This window comes from Chlorocebus sabaeus, chromosome 13, assembly GCF_047675955.1.
Source record: "Chlorocebus sabaeus isolate Y175 chromosome 13, mChlSab1.0.hap1, whole genome shotgun sequence".
NCBI classification, from domain to species: Eukaryota; Metazoa; Chordata; class Mammalia; order Primates; family Cercopithecidae; genus Chlorocebus; species Chlorocebus sabaeus.
In genome coordinates, this window is record NC_132916.1 from 25,762,874 (window position 1) to 25,787,317 (window position 24,444).

The 24,444-nt window shown below is 33.7% G+C and overlaps 1 protein-coding gene across 9 annotated transcripts in view; it reads left to right on the forward strand.

Moving 5' to 3' along the window:
* Window positions 1–24,444, forward strand: part of GRIK2 (glutamate ionotropic receptor kainate type subunit 2) — a 703,634-nt gene that overhangs the window by 142,733 nt on the left and 536,457 nt on the right. The gene's annotated exons all lie outside the window — the stretch shown is intronic.

Sequence of the window (24,444 nt, forward strand, 5' to 3'; positions counted from 1 at the left end):
AGACTTAGTTATTTTAGTCCTGTACCAGGTGCAGATAGCAAACATATAATAAATATTTATCAACTTCTGCATAAAAGAATGCTGATGTCTGAGGAGTCCCTTTTTTTTAAAAAAAAAAAAACAAGAAAAGTTTTATTTGTGTCCTTAATATAACACTTTTAGGAAAGAGCTAGTAATAGGGAGAGATTTCAGAAGTTTAATGAATAAGATAGTAAAGAATCAGTTTTAGTAAATGTGAAATATATATTACGATGAAATACATATACACACACATATATGTGTGTATATATAATAGAATCTTAAAAAGAATCTCAGAGTCCTAAAGAGACCTTAGAAGACCTAAAGAAGTATATGGAAAATTGGAAAGAAACCAGTGCAAAAATGCAGACTTAAGTTTAAAGAAGTGTGAAGACAACAAAGAAGATGAAAACAGAATTTTGTGTTACGCATTTTTGTATCTTCAGTGCTGTGCACATAGAATCATTCAATATATTTACATAGAGTTAGAGGAAAGGGATATGAGGAAAAGAAGAAAGGATGAAAAAGACACAGAAGGGATGCTAAAAGTAAATAAATTGAGGAAATTTATATTTAAAACAAAATGAACAATTAGGTTCAACTTATCTCCAACTTTTCCATGACATTATCAACTTAAGTTTCTATTCATCCTTAACTTTTAGCATGCTTACCATCTGTAATCAGATTGTGAGACTACTTTGAGGCCAGTTTATAGAGGTTTTTAAATACCGTGATGAGCACTTTGACTTTTAGATCTCTTATGCAAGGGGATGCTCTTCCTATTTCCTTAAAATAAATGCCCTTTGGGAAGTGATGCTTTAGTTGGTTTAAGTTTACCTGACTACAAGAGGTAAGAAAGTCTCCAAGAAGTGCAATTAAGAAGGGGTAATACAAGTATGCAAGCATAAATAACAGTATGGGGATTAATGTATCAATTAGAACAAAAAAGATCATTGATGTGAAGTATATAAGAGAAAAAAATAGAAATTTAAAATCAGTTAATTTGTGGGCTAAAAAAGAGGCATGAGTCAAGTTTGGGAGAATGACTTTTTTTCATTCTTTGTTGTACCCTCCCTCTGATGCCCTTTATAAGGTATCATAGTGCCTATGAAAGGATTTTTAGTCTACAGAACTATTCAGAGAAGGCAGGCCTGTTTGGAAATTTTAAACCGTCTTTTAACGTAGCTGAAATGTCATGGGAGGCTACCACACTTTCCATGCTGACAATGCCTTAGGCCAGTCATGCTGACAGGGCAGTGCAGAGACAATGTGAATTGTGCTCTGGGTTTGAATGTAAGTGCCTAGGTACAAGAGTTCAGTGATTTTACTATGTGACAGTCACTGAACCACTTATTTTCATTATGAAGGAAATTAAACATCTACCCTCAGCATAAAACACAGTCTATGACTATCCAGTTGTTGCTATTATTGGAATTGATTGAATATAGCTTTATAACATTTCTGTATTTATTTATTTTTTTTTTGCATTTGTCCTTTTCTAGCTATGAATTTCTGATTTTGAGTATCACAGACCCTCTTTCCTTTCATACCTTCATGCCTCATTGACATTAAGGCAAAAAAAAAAATACAGATTTGAGAAGCAATCCATACAAAAACATTGCATGCAGGCCAAGATAATACAGATATTTTCCTCAATCACTAAAGTGATGGATTAAGCTCATCAGAAGCAGCATTTGTCATACACATGGTTTTATTTTTCGAAATATATAATTTAGTGGTATTTCTAGCCTTAGTCTGCTTTCAATAGACAGATCCTCACAACTATGTGTCTCCTATTATGAATGACTGGCATGAGATTTGTTTGACGTTGTTGACTAGACACTGGTATTAAAAAACTGTATTCAATGTTTTCATTTTATGCTTTAATACAGAAAAGCTTCAGCCAAATTGTGATGTTTAGATATTTGAGAAGGGAAGTAACTTTTGAAGTTATGCTGTGTCTAAATACACTACTTTTGTTCTCTTACCCACAAAATATTATGTCTACACCTGATTACTGGGATAAATGGTTTCAAAGTCAGTCCAAATGATCTAAAGCATGTGTAAAAGGAACCTGGTCGTTTTGCCAGTCTTACTTTTATGTGAGATGCACTCCTAATGCAATCTGTGGAAACTCTTGTGAACATTGGCACAGATTGATGACTATATGTACAAAATTCCACTTACTGGTTTTAGTTATAAGGGTGATTTTTAACAAAATTTGAGAAAGACAGTCTATGTATAATTTCTTTGAAGCATATTATCCTATAAACCCTGAAAAATGGTATATCTTTGAGCTAATAAAAAAATCATTCTAACTGCACTAAAACAACAAAACTCACCAATTAAAATGCCATCAACAAAATCTTAGTATTTTTCTCTGACAGAGAATAAAATTTCACCATCGTAGTGACATTTTTTCAAAGCTTTTGACTCTTCTTTCCTCTTTTTTTTCTTACTCTAAACCAGTAGGTTTATAAGCCGTGTACTTGAACAGCAAAGCCATTTGCCATTTGGTAGAACTGGCTGACATTTCATTTTTTCTGGGCAGATTGCAGATTAGTTTGACATTATTTTGCTGAGCTGTGTGCTACATCATTAACATATTGCTTATGACTAAAAGTAAAGTAGTTTCATTTTGTGGCATAATACTCCACATTCTCTACAAGTAGCAAAAAGTATGATTTTTCTTTGAAAATGACTAGGTATTGCTTCAGTCTTGTTAAAAAAAAAAAAAAAAAACAGAATTCTATTAATGTAACAAAATGTATCACTAAAATGGTGTGTCAGAGGGGAACGAAAACCTCCATAAAGGCATGATGTGTTTACTGTTGATATCTCTAAATCTTGGCTAGAAATGAGAAACATCATGAAATATTGGACTTAAACTGAGATTACATCAGTATGGTAGCAATATCGTACTTGTCAACTAACAGAATATAACTGCCTGGTTGTACCATATGAAAATGAAAATTCGCTTTTTGATCTAAGGCATAATTCTTTCCCTGTCCATGTTAGATAACGTTTTGTTTTCAATGTAAATAAAGTAGAGGCTAGGCAACTGTATCACAAGATGGCTTTGTTTGGGAAATCAGGGGAATAACAAACTGCTGATCATTTTTTAATTAAAGTGGTAAACAATTACCAATGCTCTTATTTCAGTTGTTAATATATCTGCTCAAACCCTCTTTCCCCTTACTGAATTAACTCTAGTATGAAAATTTTAAAAAGTCACACTGTACAATTGTTGGTTTCTCTTCTACTTAAGGAGCAATTGTCGTATTATAATTGTATATGATATGGATGAGTTATGTTGAACCATTCACTTGCTGTGATTTTTCCCTTTTTTTTCATTATGTTGACATATTTTATGAAGACAGAACATCTCATTGCTGCAAAATGCTGCTTTTACTGACAGTAAGCACCTAAACGAAGTATTGTGCAAATGTTTTGGTCACACACACCTTAATGTTTAAGCAAAACATCAAACCAATAAAGTATATAGCCTGATAGCAGGTTCTAACATTTTTTTAAATCTCATTAAATTGATGAATTTAATTCTTCCTACTTGTATGGCAGCAGATAGAAAATCTTGAGGGACAAACAATAATTTCACAGTCACCTGAGATTTTTATACTAATTACCTTTCATTAATTCAATTTCCCATTTGTTTATTTGACATTTTGAAAGGATAAAAAGATTGTGTGTGTGTGTGTGTGTGTGTGTGTACTTGCTTTTGAATTCTCACTATTTTTAATAAGTGTTCAGGGATGATGTACATTGCTTCAACATACTCTATTCATGTTGTATGTCAGAGATGACTTGGTTTCTACAGTGTCTTAGATAGAAGGCTATTAATCCGGAAAAAAAAAAAGTGTATCCAATTTTCAAGAATGATTTTAGGCATATCTCTTTTTCTTTCTTCCAGCATGCTCATCTTCTTCTAATTCACCCTATATGTTAGGTTTTATCTGCAGGAAATCTACACATTCAGTTTTCTCCAGACACAAAATCTAAGAGTTGAGGTATAAGGGGTAGGACCATACAAAATGCAAAAGACTTAGAAAAGACATTAACAATAATTACATTTCTTTGGTTATAATTTTTTATTGCTATTATGTTTGTTCTGCTTTATTTTATGTTTTAAGACTTATAAAAATTATACCCAGGCGAAGCTTTCAAAAACTTAGAGAGATACGCAATAAAATATATAAATAGTATTTGAAAAAAAAATGTGATTTTACTTCTGGTTGCAAAATTGCCTTTTATATTTTTAGATAAATATTTACCAACTTATTTTGGATTATAATCAGATTATTGATATGGTTATCAAAATTTTCCTTCAATGAAGTTGTTCATACACATTCAGCTAGATTCTTCCAATGGATAATTCTTAGTTAAAAGGTCAAATTTATTCTAGTTTTAATTGATGTCCCATTATTGCAATCCAAACGAGCTTAATATTACCCATGAATATTGTGTTTATAATTTTTATCTTAATAAGGAATAAAAGATAAAAATTCTAAATGTATGGCTTTTGCAGCAAATGGTGTGGTGTTGGTTTCTTATAGAAATGGTCCAAATACTTTGAGATATGCTAGCTGTTTTAGTTTTCTGGAGTAATGTTTAGTATATTATTCTGATAGACCTAGAAGCAATATCTAAATAGGCCAGAGAAGTTAAAGTGCTCCTGAAACTGATCTATTTATTCCCATGGAGGACTCTTGGATCTCCATGTTGGCTCCTTGTTTTTTGAAAATCATATCAAATATGAATTCATATTAAATGCTATTCTTTCAACAAACACTAAAAAGGAAATTGTATTTTATCATATTGTTGACAAATCAACTGAAACAACTTTATTTTGCTTAATGAATATTGGTTCCAGCCAGATGAGTTCATTGTTATTTCCACAAAAGAAAGTAGATGGTAAACTAATCAACATTTTAATAAGTTGTTTTATGTCCCCATAATAAGAGTTGTGTGTGTGTGTGTGTGTGTGTGTGTGTGTGTGTTTAAGCAAATCAGGGAGACAATATTTTTGGGGGAGACAAAGGTTAAAGCGACGGCTTTTTAAAGTTATTTATCTACATTCCAGTGTTTGTGGCCAGATAGGCATCTGTGCTGCAAAGAGAAGGTAATATTCTTGGCAAGGTGAAGTGATGTGAGAGGATTTCATATTGTCCTATGAACTTATGAGAACTATCAATAGTTTCTCTAGTTTTCTATTTAATTGAAGAAATATGACTTGAGTCATTAGATGACCTCTACAAATCATTAATGATGCAGCTGGAGAGGAATTCTAAGACTCCTATTTTCAAGTGGACTGTTTTACATACGCCACTGCCATCAAACAAAGCAATTCAATAATGCTAGAGGTAATACCTTGCTGTGAGCAGATATTTCTTAGCACATGCCTATCGTGCTAAAATTTTCCTAAAGCCATCTGCATAGTGTTGTTTGCAAGAAGTATTCTGAAATGTGATGGAGATGAACTATTCAGGTTTAGAATGACTGCAATAAAAGCTACAATAAAGAGAACTACTTATTGCCATAGAAACAAGAATGTATGTACAACAATAACATTTGAAACCAACAAGACTCTTCATAATAGCATATCATAACCTAGCATCTTTTGCTTACAGCATGATTTAGGTTTGTGTTATTACTGTAAAGTACACCAGTGGCTTATATTTGCAGGACTAGAACTGTCTCAAGATGCTATGATGCTCAATTGTATCATCCAGAATTTAGAATCAATTAATCTAATCTTAGTGATGGCAACTGAATTTCCAGGCACACATATAAATTTAACAGTAAAGTGTAGTTCCGAAAAACTATCTTGATCTCTGTGTTTGTATGTGGCATTGTGCATTATTTGATAATACTAGAGAACACGTTATTTTATCATCCTAATTTTTCTTATAATTAAAATTACCATTTTAAGCATTGGTAATTTTTTTTTTTAAAAAAATGAGTAAAGTTTTAATTGCTTATTATAAAGTTTTATGATAGACCTTATATTCTTGACTCTCTTATGCATAGTATGTTAAACATATTTAAAATTTATCTTGACAGCCTGAGCTCATAATTAAGACTATCAATGATAATATTTTGTGAGTCAATAATACTTGACTCACAAATGCCCTCAGTAACTTTTTTTTTTTTAATTTAGCCCTGCTTGTATTTGCTCTAAAGGATCCTTGTCTGCTATAGTGTGTCCTTCCTGTCAACTGTGGCTTCACTAGGGTTAGTGCTGCTGCTTTGTTTTATTCATTTAATTATCATTTGTGAATATGTGACTGTGTTAGAAATGTCTGTAGAACAAGGACAAATGGGTTCTCAATAAATACCTGAGATTTTTCTGATAATTAAAATGTAGTTGCCTTGATGAATGTTTTGTGAAGATTATCCAGAGACCTCCTTTGTCAGCTTATAATTCCAATCACATTTTATGTGGTAGTGAATGCTAGATTGCTAACTTGTTGATAAATGTGTTATCATAATTTGAAAGTATCAGATATAGTACCACACAAAGGAAAAATTTGGCATGTTGATAAAAAGGAGAATTTCAGGCTTCATCTAGCAAATCAATTAAAGAATATTGAGTCAATCAACAAATAATCATTACTTAGCGGCAAAGAATTTGAACTGTCACTTCATACTATTGGTTAGATAATGATTAACACAGACTTTTGAAATAAAAAGAAAAGATTCTGAAGGTCAATTCACTTCTGTTCTAGATAGTAAATTTTACCTTTCAGTTTTATTTAGTTCTTTGCAAAAATTATAGCTACCAGATTGTAATAGCAACCATACATAGCAGAAACATAAATATCTGGTGAAAAGGCATCCCCGATAGGAACATCCAACAAATATAAAGTACTGCAATCTAAACTCCAAATTCCAAAATGTTAACATGGAAATGGATAAATGAAGTAATCTGAATATGTGAAGGTTTTTATTTTTAAGTGTTACATGATGAAATCAGAAAATTGAGTATTTATATTAACTATAATGTGTCATCTCAGATTAATTGCCTTAAGTTTTAAAGTTAACAGTTTGGATCTTTGCAATCAAGTCATCTGCCTAGGAGGGATAGTAGTAAGTAACAGACAATCCGTATTTCTTCATGTGGGTTTCTAGTGGGCATTCTTTTATATTTTATTTTCTTTGCTAACATGACATCTCTAAGTGCATTATTATTTTTTGTATTTCATACTTCGCATTCTACATGGCTGAGTCATAAACACAATTCTAAAGGTCCTAAGTCATGTTCGTACAAGAAAAAAATATTTGTTTTGGCTGTATGATTCTTTTTACATTTTAGCATGCCAGAAATTTTACCTTCGAGCTCTGACTTTTCAAAAAGTGGCAACAACTTTATTTAGAAGAAGTTTCTTCTCATGCTTCAGTTTTGTTGCAGTAAATTGATAGGGTTTTAGCTACATTATCTCATAAAAGTTATTTAAGATTCATTGACTCATATTAAAAATTGGAGAGTAAGTATGCATCCATTGATATTTGGCCTTTGAATTTGTTCCACCTGCCAAGAAATATTACTTTCTTGGCAGCTTGCCATGAAAGGTCAGCACTTCTTGGCATTTTTTTTTCACCTGATTTTTAAATATTCAAAAAATAGTTCTTTTTCTCTGTGGTCAAAGCTGTAGTTTATGAAGATGTACCTTCTTTTGCAATTCCATCTTATAGAATTTTGAGTTTATTCTGACTATTTACTTTAGTGCATATGAAAAGACTGGTTGATAGTGCCAGTGTCAAATTAAGTTTAGATCTTTGAAGGACATGGCGAAGAACATAATTTTCATGGAAAAGCTAGATAAACATGATAAGACCTAGTATTTGATAGCACAATAGGGTGACCATAGTCAATGATAATTTATACTTCTAAAAATAACTAAAATGGTATATTTGGACTGTTTGTAACACAAAGGATAAATGATTGAGGAAATGGATACCCCATTCCCCATGATGTGATTATTTCACCTCACATGCCTGAATCAAAACATCTCAGGTACCGCATTTATACACCTACTATGTATCCACAAAAATGAAAAATTATAAAAAAGGAAAGTTAGATAAAAATGTATGAGAAAGCAAACTTTAAATGCCAGGTCTTTCTGACAACTAGAAGCATATGAATATGAAACTACCTGCCTTGCGCAGTTTGAGTTGCCCAGTAGTGGGTATATTCAAGGAACAGTTATGTTTCCTAAAACACTGAATGAAAGACTGGATGACCTTGCCTGAAAGTTCTTTCTAATTTAAATTTCCATGATTTCCAGATAAAATATAATTATATTGACCTTGGATTTTTGCTTAAGTAAGGTTTCCATACATAATTAGGCTCAGAACATCTGTTTTTCTGGGCTAATGCATGGAAGAGTAGTCTTGATACATTACATGATATATTAGAGCCATTAATACACCAAATTTTAAGACCAATTTAAGTAGTGTAAGCAAGAATAATAGATCTGGGGGGAGGATATCTATAGTTTGTGAAATTTAATGAAAAACGGAAATCAAGTCTTGAGGAGAGATGGGAATCATGGCAGCCCTGAATCTCAATAGTAGAATTTGCAGACTATTTGTAGATGACTCCGTTTTAAAACACTTCTATTGCTGCGTGTCTGTGTTCAGTATTCAACTTTCCATGGAAAACCAATTGATTTAAATTAAGTCATAACACTTCTGTGGCCAAAGCAGTGAATTGGAAAGGAAGTTGGTAGGAGAGGAGAACCTAGGCACTATGACTTCCAGACCCACCAGAACCAAGGTTCAGTAAGAATATTGGCTAAGAGTGGTATACTGAAGATGGGATAGGCTAGGAATTAGAAGTTGCCCAAAGGAAAGGGTAAAGATGTTACACCCCACACAACACACACACACCCCCCACCCAAAAACAAACAAAAAACCCCAACCAAACAAACAAAAAACTGGGATGAAGGTGAGAAAGGATGCTGGGCAGATAAAACAGTTCATAAATTTACAATCTATTTCTGTCTCCCCAGTGACCCCTAAGATCTTTGAAGTCAAAATTATGTCTTGTTTACTGTTAAGTTTCCAGCTTCTCCCACATTCCATGGCACATAGCATTTTGTGTAGTAAATATTTTGTTAAAAAACAATTGAATAAATGAATAAATGTACTTAAGTAATACAGTTTAGAAGCTTATTGAGCCCCCTTTCATAGATATGAGGGATACAATTTAGCAAGCTACTGACTCCCTGATCTTCCAAAGCTATTAAAATACATGCCAGCCACTGGATAGTGATGGAGATGCAAGCTTCATCTTTTTCTTCTTCCCTCTTTCCTTTTGTGTCCTTTCCTTTCTTTTATTCTCCAGTGGGAGAATTCTCCCTCACTCCATCTTTTTCTTTGTTCCTTTCCTGCTTCCTCTAATATGTACTATTTAGTTACAGATCACAAAGACAATATAAATTATTTTTACTTATTAGCAAAATGTAATTATACACAATGATATTTAAATGATAGTTATTCTGTTTGTATTCTCATAATAGTTGAACACAGCAGATGGACTGTAAAATACTGCCAAAAAGTCTTGGATTCTAAGGTGTTTTTACTGTTTCCCGGGTTTCTAGGGAAACTGTAATAATCAAGTTTTTCATCTGAATCCTTTAAAGCTTTGATGAAATCCAGTTCAAAAGTAGAACTAATCATAGTTTATAATGAGCTTTGAGAGATTTTTCTTGTAAATTCAAAGAAAAAAAAAGAGAGAATCATAAGAGAATTTCAAATGCTGTTAATGAGGCTGAAATTTTTGTGAAAATCAGAAAATAACTATCTTAAAAATAAATTGCATATATATTATGTTCACTGTATCCATATTTAAATAACTATCACCAGCAATTCAGGGCTCTTTGCATTTTATCATCACCTAATCTCTATAGATTCTTCTATATCAATAACAGGCATGCCTAAAGAATGGTCACTATAGCAAGAAGGTTGTTTTGTTGCACAGAATTTAGAAGAAATTGTAGCATCTTCCTTTAAAACGCAGTTTAAAAATTGGGTCAGCAAATATGCATACAAGATAATATTATAGTTTGTAGTATTGCAAGTATTATGCATCAGTTCAAAACATTAACAAGTTAGCAATTTTTAGACCCTACTTACAAATAGCTGTTTTGAAAGAACATGAGTCATTTGGAGCTTTTTGAAATAGTTTTATTATTATATAATAAGTATGAGAATGTAAGTGATCTCACAGCTCGAGCAGAAAATTGACTAAATTTTGAAAAATTAATGTCTCCACATGAAATGAAAATTCAGTGTTATCAAGAATGCTACACCAATAACTATGCCATTTTTTTATGTTTTGAATGTCAACAAAGGCTATTTAAAGATTGTCATGTGTTCAGATTCCAAGCAGACGGTGTCAAGGAGGGTAAGAAAGTACAAATAACCACTAGAATGATACCTTCTCTTAATGGATAATTACATATATGTTAAGCAACACAAGGAAAAAAATTGTGTTGTATAGAAAATTGGATTCTTTCCTGTGTGTGCTTTTGTAGTATGTGCTTAGGAACACATAAGCTTAATGCCATTTAAAAAACAAGCAAACAAAAAAAGGACAAACCCAGAAAATGATGGATTTACTGCTCACTTGGAATAGATCAATTTTGTAAGCACCTGGAAGAACATCTAATGCAGACAAAAATCAAAGTGACTCCATGAAGAACACTTCTTGTTGGATTAATCTAATTTCCTTCTGTGCCAGAATGACAAACTTAGTAGAGCCATCAGAAGTCAAGGCCTCAATGTAACTTCACTTAGTGAGGTTTTTCTTTTATTCTAAACCATATCCCAGTTAACAAACTGGAAAATGTAAACCTTTCTACAAATAAGCAAAAGGTGGGCAATAGTTTTGGCCAATGGGGACATTTCAAATAAACCCTGTCAGTACCAAATATATTCATACATGATCTGAACAATACCATCACAAAAACAATAAAGAATATCTAACAATTGTTTATGCCTTCCCATATGCTGGATATTATTCCATGGTGTTTATATGTATTAACCCATTTAATCCTGTTTGAAGGGCAATATATGGTACTGTTTAAAGGCCTGGCCTCCTGAGCCTGTGTTTGAACTCCAGCTCTGCCATGTGGCTGTGTAGCCTTAGGCAAGTTTTTCAGTCTCTCTGTGACTGGGTGCTTTCCCATTAATATGGAGATAATAGTTCTTAGCCCTTAGAGTTACGCAGATTAAATGAGTTATTGTTTTTAAAGTGCTTAAACAGTGAATGGCCCACAGCCAATGCTACATACATTTTGTTAAATAAGTGAAAATATAATCCAAACAATAAATTGTCAATTACAGAGAAATGCTTAGTAAGGGGATGGCCAAAATATTGCTTTTAGTGATGAGCTCCAAACAATGCCCAGTGATAGAAAATGATTGAGTAAGCAGAGTATAATATAGCAGAAGAAGTGCTGTGATCTCAGTGGGACACTGGTTGAGCATATGTCAAGAACACAGGGCTGTGATTACTTAAAATAAACAGACACTAGGTTTTCTTGATGGAAGAGTGTCAAAACAACACTAACCCTGATTCTGGTACTTTCATCCCTTTTTACTACATTGTAACCAATTTAGTTTTGTCTCCTTTTTATGTCCCCTCCATCCCCTTTTCCCTTTTATCCTTTCACCTTTTATTTGTAATAATAATTCGGAAAAAAAGGAGATCACCCAGTGGCAATATTTTTATCATTGAAAACTATGCTGGAGAAAATTAATAGAGTTTGAATTGATAGATCATCTGTATGAGATATTGGGTATTCTAAACATAAATTTAAGGTATTCTTGTCAGATCTCATCATTTAACACAAAGCAGAATGAAACTCCATGAGAATTATACTCCCCTATTGAACTAGGCCTTCTGTGCACCCTGGGGGAATGAAAACCGGGTTTGGTCCTGCCTTGGAAGTGTGTGAGTGACTCAATTGTTGCTTCTATAAGACTTTAACATTGTTGTGGATCTTGTATGAATCACCACTGAAATCCTTCACTTTATTGCCTCTTCTCTCAATTATTATCTTATTTTGGCTCTGTACCTATAATATACCTTCTCCTTTATGCTATATCTAAGTTTTTGTTAAAATTCAACTAACCTTTGAGTGCCTCTGCTATGCTATGCTTTAATTCATTTTAAATCACTTAATCTTCAAAATAACACTTTGATATTGTTATTATTCTGTTCACTATGCAGTTTGGGAAACTGAGATTTAGAAAAGTTAATTAATTTACTCAAGGCCATCCAACAAGGTAGTGGTAGAGGTGAAATTAAAACTCTGGTCTTCTCACTGTTACAATCTGCCAATTTCTTCTAAACCTTTTGTTGAGCTGTGCTTATGAAATAAATATAGAGTAGTGCTTTTAAATATAAAGGAGTTATTCTGCTCTTTTGCAAAATAATAAAGACCGCGCTAGGATGGATCCACACATTTATTTTCCATTTCTCTAAGTAGTATGTTCAAAGCTGAACATTGTTTCTTCATCTTTGCCATTCTTTCCTTCTTTTTCCCTGAAGTTTCTCCTCTCTGGAACATTTTAAGACACCTCATCAAATTGTTTCATAATTTTAGATTATGTTCATAATTTTAAAATATTTTTCTGGGAATATTTAGTTATGCCACTGGGGAGATGCTTATAGAGAACTTGCCTTTTTTCTGACTGCTTAAGTGGAAGAGTGCTTCTGTACTCTACCTCCGAGGTGTATGGAAAGCTGCAGTGCCCATCTCACTAATGTTTCCTCTCACAAAACAAAGCCAATCGGTGCTTCTTAAACTTTCTCTTCTAAGACTCTACAAGCCTGTAGGCCGTGTACATATTTCCAGTTTGAGTCATCTGAAATAGCTTGTTTTAAGAGAAAATTTCTTGGGGGTCTGTTTTCTCTTTTAAGTTGTATGCACATTTTGCATTTTACTCTATAATACAGAGAGGTTTTTTTTTGAAAGATCAAAGTAAAATGTTATTCAAATCTTCAAGGAAACATGCCTAGCTAGATGTGTGTACATCTTTATCCTGTGGTATTAGGTATCCTAGCACAAGGGTGGGGAAAGAATATCCCACAATGAAAAACCCAGAACTCAAGGCGAGCCATGTTTCATCTGGGTACCTGCATAATGAGATTATGGAAGCTCTTCTGAGAACATATGACACTTTGTAATTATAAAGTGTATAAGTAGGCTTATTTGTGTTTCACAGACACTTGGCTTGATTTTACAGAATATGGAAATATTCTGTGAATTTGTTAAGTGATAAATAACAGTGCAAACATGTATACTATTATTTCATACAAGCAACCTTTTACTTGGCAAAGAATTTCATTTTGAGTCAACTTGAAAGACTATAACTAAAATTATATTACACAATCCTTAGGTCACAAACCTTAAAGTCTTTCTCATAGCAATTTTCTAATGATATATTTGAATCTTATAATTAGCTTTCCCTTTTATAATTAGCTGTATTATATATCTGATTTTTGATTTCTTTAACTCCTTTCTCCTATTTCCAAGAGGTTAGAATTCTTGCTTGTCTGTGCTGCCATTTAGTTCTCAACAATTTTTTTTCTGAGTTGATCCCTCTAGCTTTTTTCATTCTCCTGCACCTAGTGCCCCATTCTTCTCCCCCATGCAGCTGAATTTAGTTCAATGTCTACCTTACTTACTTAAATGTATTGCATGAACTTTTCATGGTTATTCACTTTTAGATTTCAAGCTCTCAAAAGTGCCTGGATTATTTCTGCCTATCATTCTACTCTATAAGCAAGAGTGATGCTGAGCTGGAATAACAAACACAAGAAAATTCTTTTCTGGACTAAACATCTTCATTATTAAAATGAGAATATAAGATGTTGCAGTTATCTCAAAAATGATTTCAGAAAAGGAGATAAATATTTCTGTCTTGGGGCAGAATCTACTCACTTTAAGCACTGCTTAATAATCACCCTTAATGATTAACCTGATTCCTTTATGTTGGCCTTTTGAGAATTTTCTACACCTCCACCCATAATTTGTCTTAACTTTTCTTTTAAGCTTTAAATATCTCAGAAAGGTATTTTATTTCATATATTGAGGGCATTGTAGCAAAGCAGTTAAGAGCACAGATTAGAGACAAACTGAAGGTATTAAATCCCAGTTTCACACTTATCACCTAGGAGACTTTGAACAAATTACTTAATCATTCTATGCCCTGGTTTCAGGGGATAACAATACTTCTTACCACACAAGAGTGTTGCATGGATTAAATTAGTAATATATCTTAAAGAATATAGAACAATGCCTGGCACATTCCAAGTGCTGCCTATGTATTAGTTAATATTGTTCTATAATATTATCTCCTTAATTAAATTGATAATTCCATAGTTCCAGTGCCTCTTAAAAGAGCCAGTTTTATACACTGGCCTTTCTGTTTTCCTCCAACTCTCATGTTTTTGTTTCTTTAGCTCATGCCTCATTCTGATGTAAACTGCTGCCATTTACATTATAGTATTTCCCCTTCTTTCTCCTACAACATGTGAAATCAGTGAAAACAAAGGATGAGCGTACTGTTTGAATTATCCTACCTAAATTAAAAACCTATAATAATCTGTGCATTGTTTATTAGCAGTTTATTTTATCATCATTGTCATCATGATCATCACTGTATCATGATTATGATCATCCTCTCATCATGTATAGCATTTGTCGAGTGTTTAGGATCTGCCAGGAACTAGTCTAAGCACTTTACCTTTATTGAATCATTTAATAAGCACAAAAATCATATGAAGTAGGTAGTATTACTATCCTCGGTTACAGGTATGGATATGTAGAAGTATATTCTCGTGCTTTTTTCTTACCTCTGTACGGCCTCAGAGAACACTTACAGTTTGAACATCTCCTTATAGATAGTCTACGTTCTCTTCCTTATTTTGATCTCTTGGAAGAGGTCAGATGGTTATTGAGTGAATGATGCTATGTTTATCATTTACCTCATCCAAGGTTTGAGTTCCTGACCATCTCTGAGGATATGAAAAAAACTTGGGGATTAATTTAGGGGATATTAAAAGCGTCCAATTCTTGAACACATGGATCAACATGATTGTTTTTGTCAGGCACTGAATTAGAAGAAGAAGCACATACAGCATACATTGTGGAATGAAAGAGAATGGGTTTCTGTGTGAGATATCACATAATGCCTCATTGGATGATCAAATGAAGGAAGGTTAGTTGTGATGAACTGAAAAAAAAAGAGATTGTATGTAGTATTTCTCTGTGGTAGATGGGGCCAGTCTGGTAGGGTGGGAGGAAAAGGCTTGGCATTTCACAGAGACAGATGCTTGAATGGATTTTGCAGGTGGTTTTATGTTAGTTCATGGTGGGCTCGTTGGCAGATCTTTCCTTGGCTCTTTTAGTTCAGTCCTGGCTCGAGATGACATTGTGTGTCTCTGCTGGCAATATATATACAATGACCTTGCTCACTTTCCCAATATTTTTCCAGTGTACATTAGAATATATTTTTATGTAATTTTATCTGATTTTAATGCTGCATTTTTTTCTTTAAGTTTTTAATGAGCCACTTTATGGATAAAATTTCCTTGATGCTGTTATGAATCAGCCATCAAAATGCTAGGGTAAGAATAGAAACTTAGGTTATCTGCTCTTTTTTGACTTAACTTAAAACATCATATGCAGTACCAAAATAATACAAGCTAACACTTGTTTGAGTGGTCATAGAGTGTCAATGTCTTGAGTGCTTTACATGGTTTAGTGCTTTTAATTCTCACAACAATCCAATGAAGTGAAAACTGTAATTATCCCCATTTTCCGAATGAAGAAAAGAAGATATGGAGTTGTCAAATACCTTTCCTGAGGCTACTCACGAGGTAGCCAAGTAGCATTTGCACCCAAGCCTCTGTCTCCAGAACCCATGCTCTTAACCATCACACACCTCCTTTTGTAAAGTTTTCTCTAAGCTGGATGCTTTGTTGCACAAATCATTTTCTATAGCTATCAAGCACAAACTGAGCCAAAAGCTCTATTGCCAAGGCATACAAAATTATAACTTGAAATTGTTATTTTATATTCTCCGTTTTTTACTAGCAGGAGAATAGGAGACCTTAGTTTTTATTTTAATTAGTAACATTGAAATACATTAAATAGAATCTATGGTGGCAGCTGTGTATTCTCACTTTGACTTGAAAACTACATTCATCGATATCTTTTTAGTCTTTGGAAAGAAATTTATTGTCCATTATAGCTGCTACTGCTCTGAACCCTTTTGATAATTGTCCATGCAAGAGTCTGTTCTCTCTCCTTTGAGAAAATAACAATGGCATACTGTACTTCACAGGTGCAAAAATGAAATGATTTGCTCCATCATTTAGTTTGCTTAATTTACAGCTTTTTATGTTTAATTATGTCTATTGTTCATAGATTGGATATTGAGGATCCAACAAAGATGATATTTGAATCAGCTTTGTAATGTCATTGAGTAGGTCTTACACTGCAGGATACTTAAATCTTTTCTCCAATTGTGACAGTTTGGATATCCTCAGGGGTTCCGAGCTGTCTTCAATTATGCCAGCTGTCTGAACGTGGAATGTAAAACTACTATTACAGTGGGGAATTAAGTATTATTTGGCCCAATTTTACCTTTCTAGTCAACAGTGAATAGCATGTGCCTGCATATACACTGAAAGTAGACTGTAGTGTGATGTGCTAATGTGCTGTGGATACAGTTTTCCTTTTAAAGCATTTATAATTTGAAGAGAATACCCTTCTGCCACTAATACATTGAGTAACCTTGAATATGTTCTTTATCTCTCTGATTTCTACTTCTTCGCCTGTAAAATGAAAGCGTTACTAAATCATTTGGAAGCCATTTAGCATAGAATCATGTAAGTCTTATTATTTGGAGAATTGTATTGTTCTCTTCTCTGCTCCCTGCTCCGATGACCTAAGGGAGCCTCAGCCTCACCTAAGGCTCACCTCATGACTACAGTTTCTGCAAAGATTGGCAGCTACAGCAAGTTCACTGTGATCTCAAACTTCTCCCTACTCTGTTATCCTCAGAGATGCATGTTTCCTGAGAGCTTTTTTAGAAACCAGTCAGAATGAAATTTGCAAGTATATCAGATTTTTTCTTTTTGGAACTGGTGTGCAGCAAGATTTCAACTGACTGTTTAAGGTATGGTTCTCATTTGGGAGAGCTTCATATAGCACTTGCAAACAGAAATTTTAGGTGATATCCTGGTTCTAAAGCATCGGGGGTTGGTGGTGGTGACTTTAAGCCCATAAATCCTTCTAAGTTATATTTGAATGCCATTCTAGGTATGCATAATTTATTATATGACTCATTTTATCACTATCCATAGACATGGGAGAAATAGAAATTGAGGGTGGGATAAAATTTTAGAGGAATAAGAAGACACTGTGGGACATTTATGGTCTAGAAGCCTAAATATTTTTCTAGTTAGTCACTGGACATGGCCATATCTGGGCCTGGATAAATCTGTTATTTTCATTGATTTATTTAATAAACAAGAATTTGTTGTGCACTCAGCCTGTGTCAGGCACTGTTCTGGGCTCTTGGAACACAGAAGTGAACACGGAAGACAAAGGCTCTACCCCTGTGGTTCAGTGCTGAACCAAAAAGAGTTCAGCACTGAGACGTGAGCTTACTTCCTCCTGAGCATTATCTTTATACCTGTTTATGTAATTCCCTCCTTCACTTTGCTTGTTTTCATTCTTGGAATTCTATCTTGTCCCAAAAGCCAGACAGATAGTGCAAAGTTTTAATATACTAAATAAAACATTATTATATTATGGTCTCTTGCTTCCTGACATGGTGGCAATAATTATGACTGGGAAAGATTAGTGTAAAGCTTCTGCACCAAGCATAAAAAACAAGTGCTGACCTAAGGCAGTAAGGTAATAAGTAAGTTAATAAATGAAAAATATTGGATGAACCTGAATTTGGTCTGTCTTCAGGCTTGGTTGTGGTGGAGAGTAATTGGGAATGAGTGGATGCATGTGTAGTTTTTTTTTTTTTTTTTTTTTTTTTTTTTTTTTTTTTTTTTTTTTTCCAGTATCATGATTAGAGGGTAGTAGAAGACTATGTACTTGTACTTTAGAAAAGAGGAGACTTTGGAAGTGGGAGTAAATTCAAGGTACAGCACAAATCAACTCAGAAATTCCTGTCATTTGGCAGTTGAGGGAATTTGAGCTGAAAGTTTTCAAATGATTTGTCAGAATTATAGAGAAATTCACTGGGCAGTTTTTGGTGCTGGAGAGTTGAAGTGGTGGTATTTAGTTTCCTCAAATTTCTAGTTTTAAGAAGGCAGTCCTAAACTTCAACCCAAAGGATCTCTGTCCCTTGCTTTTTTCTATCTAGTAAAATTTTATGGGACTCATGTGACATATTTTCCTGCTTTTGCTTTGGCTGGGTTTCTTTAGGATAAATCCCAGGGGAACCCCTCCTAACCCTGCATTATTTCTAGAGGGGAAATAATAAAAGGGCTAGAGATTATAATCATTGGAAATTCTCAAAGGATAATCGTCGCCATGCAAGATTTGGCCTTGCTCCTTCATGGCATTATATATGGGTGGGAAATATCAGTGTGTGCATTTAGCTTTGTTGGCCTTTGAGATGCTTCACTGGACATAATGTGGCACTAATCACGATGCTTTGCCTGGCACAGAAGTGTCTAACCTGCTATCTGTGCACCTGAGAATTGGAAAGGTGAGGCACTCAGCATTCTATGATAAGCTTATTTCTCTAGGCACTTCAAAAGCCACTAATGAAAAAGTCTCTTCTGCCACCTGAGGCATCCTTTTACTGTTTCATTGGTTTTTAAAGATGATCAATAGGAAATATTCTCAAAACACTCTGTGTCTGAAGTTCAAACTACTCGATTTTCATAAGTTTAGGCAGCTCTGCACAATTGTAATGCTCTTTAACTTCCACTTGTAATCATATTGAAAATGTACATGACCATATTACTTATACTTCAAAGCTGTCCCAGTGAACATTTTATCCTCATTCATTTAACAGTCAAGGCCAATTCTCTGTCAAACATTGGAAGGAAACATAAAATGTCTTTAAGAAGCTCACATTTGAAGTAAGGAAGAAAAAGAAAACAACTGAGTACAATGCCATAAATATTACAATAGAGTTATATACTGAACATTATAGGTTTAATATGGCACAGCAATAGATGTACATAATGACTGTCCTATTTCATTAGAAAATGGTTGTTGTAAAGATTCTCGAATAAAAGGTTAGGGTGTATCAAATGTGTTACAGAAAGAGTTACTTTAAAATGTGTTAATTAAAGGGATATGTTTGAGTTCCTGGAACTGTCATATTTCAAATATTTTCTTTTCTATAAGTTTCTGATTTGTGAAGAATTATTTTGTTTATACTCTGCTATAACCTAATTTAATTTATATTTTCTGGTAGATAGTATATGTTCAATAGATATCTAATGAATGATTGAATAGTTCTTTATATGAAAAAAATACCACCATCAAAGTTTGATTATAAAATTATAGCATAAATGATCACAGGGAGTTTAAACCCAACTGTAATTTGGTTACTAGATAGAGGCATTGACTTAGGTGGTCTGTGCACAGAACTAATAAGGCCAAGGTCAAAGTTTCCTTCTTTGAATGAGCAAGTTAAATTGTGTTATGAAAGGCAGAGGGGCAAAGATATTTGGGGATTTAGCTAAAACAGTATGGTTCTGCAAGCCATAGATAAAATTTTAGAAAATTGGAAAGAGTCAGACTCTAAAAGTTAAAGTAATAAGAACAAAGGCAAAAACAGGAAAAAGCAGAATGTACCTTTATCCTTATCAGGAGAAGCCTTGATTCACAGTACTCACTTTGTACTTGCCTGCCCATACCACCTTCCAGAAGAACTATCTACTGACAGGCACAGCCACCTCAATGGATGGGTGGTGTTTGCGCCACTTCCCGGTCTGTAGTTGACTATGAGATCTGGGTGGAATCTTGACCCAGGAACAGCTAACCCATGCTTCTATACATGACCTGGCGCCAGAATTTGAGCTGTGTATATCTGTGTAAACATAGAGAGTAAAACTGTATGCAGTAGGAACAGAATCAGCAAAGTTATGGCTGAAATTACAAAGAAGGAGAAATCACAAGACAAAGAGCCCAGTTCTGCAGGAAGAATAGAGACCCAACATGAGGCCAACCAGCCCCTGAGAGACAAAGTTCCTGAAGGTTGTGTTAGTGTCTGTGTCCTTCAGATTTTGACCACCCCAACATGCATTCACAGACACAAGATTTTTGTTGTTGTTAGAGATGACTAAATTGACTTTTGTTCTTTGCAACACACCCAGAGAGCCAATTAAAATATTTACAAATGCTAATTTGTTGCTGTTAGGATACTAGGTAGAATTAATTAAAAAGATGTGTGGGTTAGAGAATCCCTACCAGAATATATAAAGAAATTTTTAAAAGTATTCAAATCCCTTCTCCTAATTACCCTCTGCCTTTATATCTACTCCTGGATAGGTTAGGTGATATTTGGATTTTACTGCTTCTGTTGTGGTAACCCCTTTTACTTTTATGCTAGTGCCTCAAAACAAAAGCCCTATTGGTCTTCAGAGTAAATGAGCTTTTCACACAGCAATTGGACTATGCAGAGGTGTGCTGTGCCAGGAAGTATAGCTCGTGCCCAGCCACTTCTCTGTTGTAACTATCAGGTTGTTGGGAAGGTTAGTGGAGCTCATCCCCTTATAGCAAGCAGCACCTAAGTGACACCTCTCTTGATTTTCAGAAAACATCTGGCTCAGTAGTTCTTTTCTCTTCCTTTCAATGTCAAGTTTGACATATTTGCATATGAAACATGTAGATATTTCAGACTAACTCCTGTATCCAGAGGAATAGGGACTTCAATGATACTCAGGAAAAAGGCACATATAGAATTTAAAAATTTCGTCTAAAATTTTATGTAATAGTCTTTCTATTGGGTACATTCTTTCCCTCTACAAAGAGAATTTATAAAGCATATGTATTTAATCCAGAATTATAATATTTGTAGAACCTTTAAATGTAAATTGTTTCATTAAATGTTACTTTTTCAATTACATGTTCATGAGTCAATAATCCCTAAGTGGAAAAAAAATTATTATACATTTGATCTTTTTGATCGCATTATTCAATTTTTTATCTGTTTCTGTTGAGGTACATGCAAATAAAAACAAAGATTACAAGTGGATAATTTTGACAAAAATGTCTTATGATGGGGTAATAAATTCCTAATTAACCATTAGGACACTGTGTATTAATATGAGAAAGAAAACCAAAATAAATTCCTTAGTAATGAAGGAGAAAGAGGACAATAACAATGTTATGAATGGAACTTTAGACACTGAATTTTTCAGTAATTTATTCCAATCTTTAATGTTAGCATTTTGTAGTAGGCTCTCTTGAGTTGGTACATTTTTATTTTTAGTGCTATATATATCACAGATGTGTCTCTAAATTGCAAATATCTTTATATCTCCATAAATGCTCATAAAGACACGACATTTTAAAAATTAGTCAAAGGGTTTTTTTCTATAAAATGTTTTAATAAACATGTAATCTTATTCAGTTTTCCTAGTGTTATTAGCAGATTTCACTAATATTATCAATATTTTTAAGTTGATTTGTCAAGAAATACAACAATTGCACTATGTAATATATTGGTACTATTTCAAAAAACTGTTTCACACAATGAACAGCTGTTCCTTCATTTGTATTTTGTTTTTTAAAATGTTCAATTATAGAAGAAACATGTCAAAGGAAAATTATTGAACTATAAGAAGTTATTATAATAGCTGCCATTTATTGAGAGCTTACCCTATGCCACGTTTCTTGTTAATACTTTACATACAGCAGATTGTTTTATCCTCATAACAAACCTGTGAGATTGCTGCTATTATTCCCATTGCACAAAAGAGGTAACAGGTGTGGGATACTGTAAGCATCTGGCCAAGATCACTTAGCTTGTAAACAGTGAACTGAGTATTCAAACAGGTCGGTTTAATGCCAAACCTCAGGCTCTTAACCATTCTAAAGTATTTTAGAAACTTTTTAATGTTGATATTTCTAAAAAGATTAATGATTTGGTGAATTCGTGGTACTTTACAATGGAATAGGGTAGGTAAAAATGTTTATGTCATTGAAGTTTGAATAAATATTTCTATGCAATACCTAAATTATTTGTACTTCATATGAGGACTTTTTTTTTTTTTTAATCTCTCAGATGTTTCATTATATATTTAACCCACATTTTTCTACAGAAGGTAGTTTTAAATGCTTAGAAATTTGGCTTTGGAATGAATATAGTCTAATATTTTAAAATAATAAAAACTGATTATAATAAACATGTTCATAACATGCACTGTTAATTATTCTTTCCAGATTTCTACTGACTTTAAATTTTTTGGCTTATATTGTTAGACCATTCAAATGCCACGGAAATTAAAGGTGATAATTCTGACTCTCAATCAGAGTAAGATCCTGAAGTTTTGTTTATTGCAAAGATAAAGTGAAGATTTATGTCGTTTTGTTGTTAAGGGCAATTTTTTTAAAAATACATCTCTGGGATAGTTATTAAACTATTTCATGGTTTATACAGCTCTCTATTAACTGAGATGTTTTGTTAAGTAAACACCTATTAAGTACAAAAGAGATGTAAGGCATATTGTGTTGCTACTTAGCGACAGAACTTTCAAACATGTGTGTTTTAGTTTAATAATGTGGGTTTTTATTTTATTTCTAGGTAATACAATCACGTAGCCTCTTTTTCTGATCCATTCCATTTTTAAATATTTGCTTTTCTAACTCCTGCCCTCACATTCAGCAGCATACACACCCCTTATTCACAGAAGACGCTCTGTAAGAATAGAAGTCTCTTAATTTTTCCCATCTATGTCAGAAAATTTCTACGGAGACACTTCCTTTCCTTTTACTAACTTCTCATCTGAGAAGGAATTGTTCCTGTTTTCCTTCAGCTACCTGTTCATTTGGCACCAATTCCTTCTTTATCTCTCCCTAACATTACATAATCATGCCTATTATTTCACTTCTTATGTATATTCTCTCAGCTTATAAATTTGCTCAAGATTTCCCTGTTTTTAAATTCCTTCCCTTATGCCTTGGCTGAACTGAAGGAAACTTTTGGTTTTCTTAAAGTTACTCCATCATACCTCAACTGCCCTTCAGTAGCAAATTGTAGACACAGTGATCTTCAGTTTTTCTTCTCTAATTACCACCCACTTCTTCCTTAGTCCTTTATTATCTAGCTTCTTCCCACCACATTAAAGTGCAATCGTTCTTCTAAAGGCCATTGCTTCCCTCTAACTAGCCAAATCTAGCTTCTTAATCTCTGCTCTCATTCTACTTAACCACGCAGAAGCCTGTATCATTACTGTCCACCTGAGCCTTCCATTCAATAAACATTCTTTAGTTGTTCATTAGGTGGTAGGCCTTCGGGTTTAGAAGATGGCTAAGGCCTGCATATGCCAACATGGAGTTTCCATTTAAATGGAGGAGACAGACACAAAACCAATGACCATACAGGGAGCTGAGTGCTCTAACACAACTGTGTGCCAAGTAAGACACTGTGGGGCAAAGAGTGGAGAAAATTTCACAGAGGAAGTGGTATTTGAAAGAATTAGTGGAGAGTAGTGAGAAGTCCAGGCATATTAAGTTCCCTTGTATAAGTTCCCTTGTATTACACAAGGGAACATAGAATTGGGAACAAATACAGCACGTTTCGGAAATAGTGTGGTTATAACACCTGGGGATGCGGTAGGGTTGGGTGTATGGTAGGAATCTGGAAATAGTTTAGGGTTGAATTGTCCAGATTTAAAACTTCTTTCCATTGGCTTTGTTCCTCCCCTTTGCTTCTTTTTTCTATGTTGACTCCTAGTTTTCAGACAATTTTCTTCAAATATATTTCTTCTGTCATGTGAAGTCATTCTATGTTCTGTCCCAAGTATTTTGTGTCTTCGACCATTATATTTTGCACATTGCAGTTTTCTAAAATCTCCTGTCCCTGATGACCTCTCTTCTGAGTACCAAATGTGAATTTTTTTCTTTTACTGTGTGTCAATTCACCTTAAACCAGATATAGTAAAAATAAAACAGATCACTGTCTATTTATGACTCTTTGTTATTTCTGTATTCTTTATCTCATTCCATGATCTCCACCTTCCTTTGGGTTACAGAGAGGAGGTATTATATTAATTTTTACTCCCTCTGTCTGTATGACCCCTAACATCAATCAGTCAGTCTCTTAAAATACTCACTGTGTCTTCTGATCGTTATTTTCATACTCATTTAGTTTATGTCATCACATTTTTGTCAGAACTAGTAT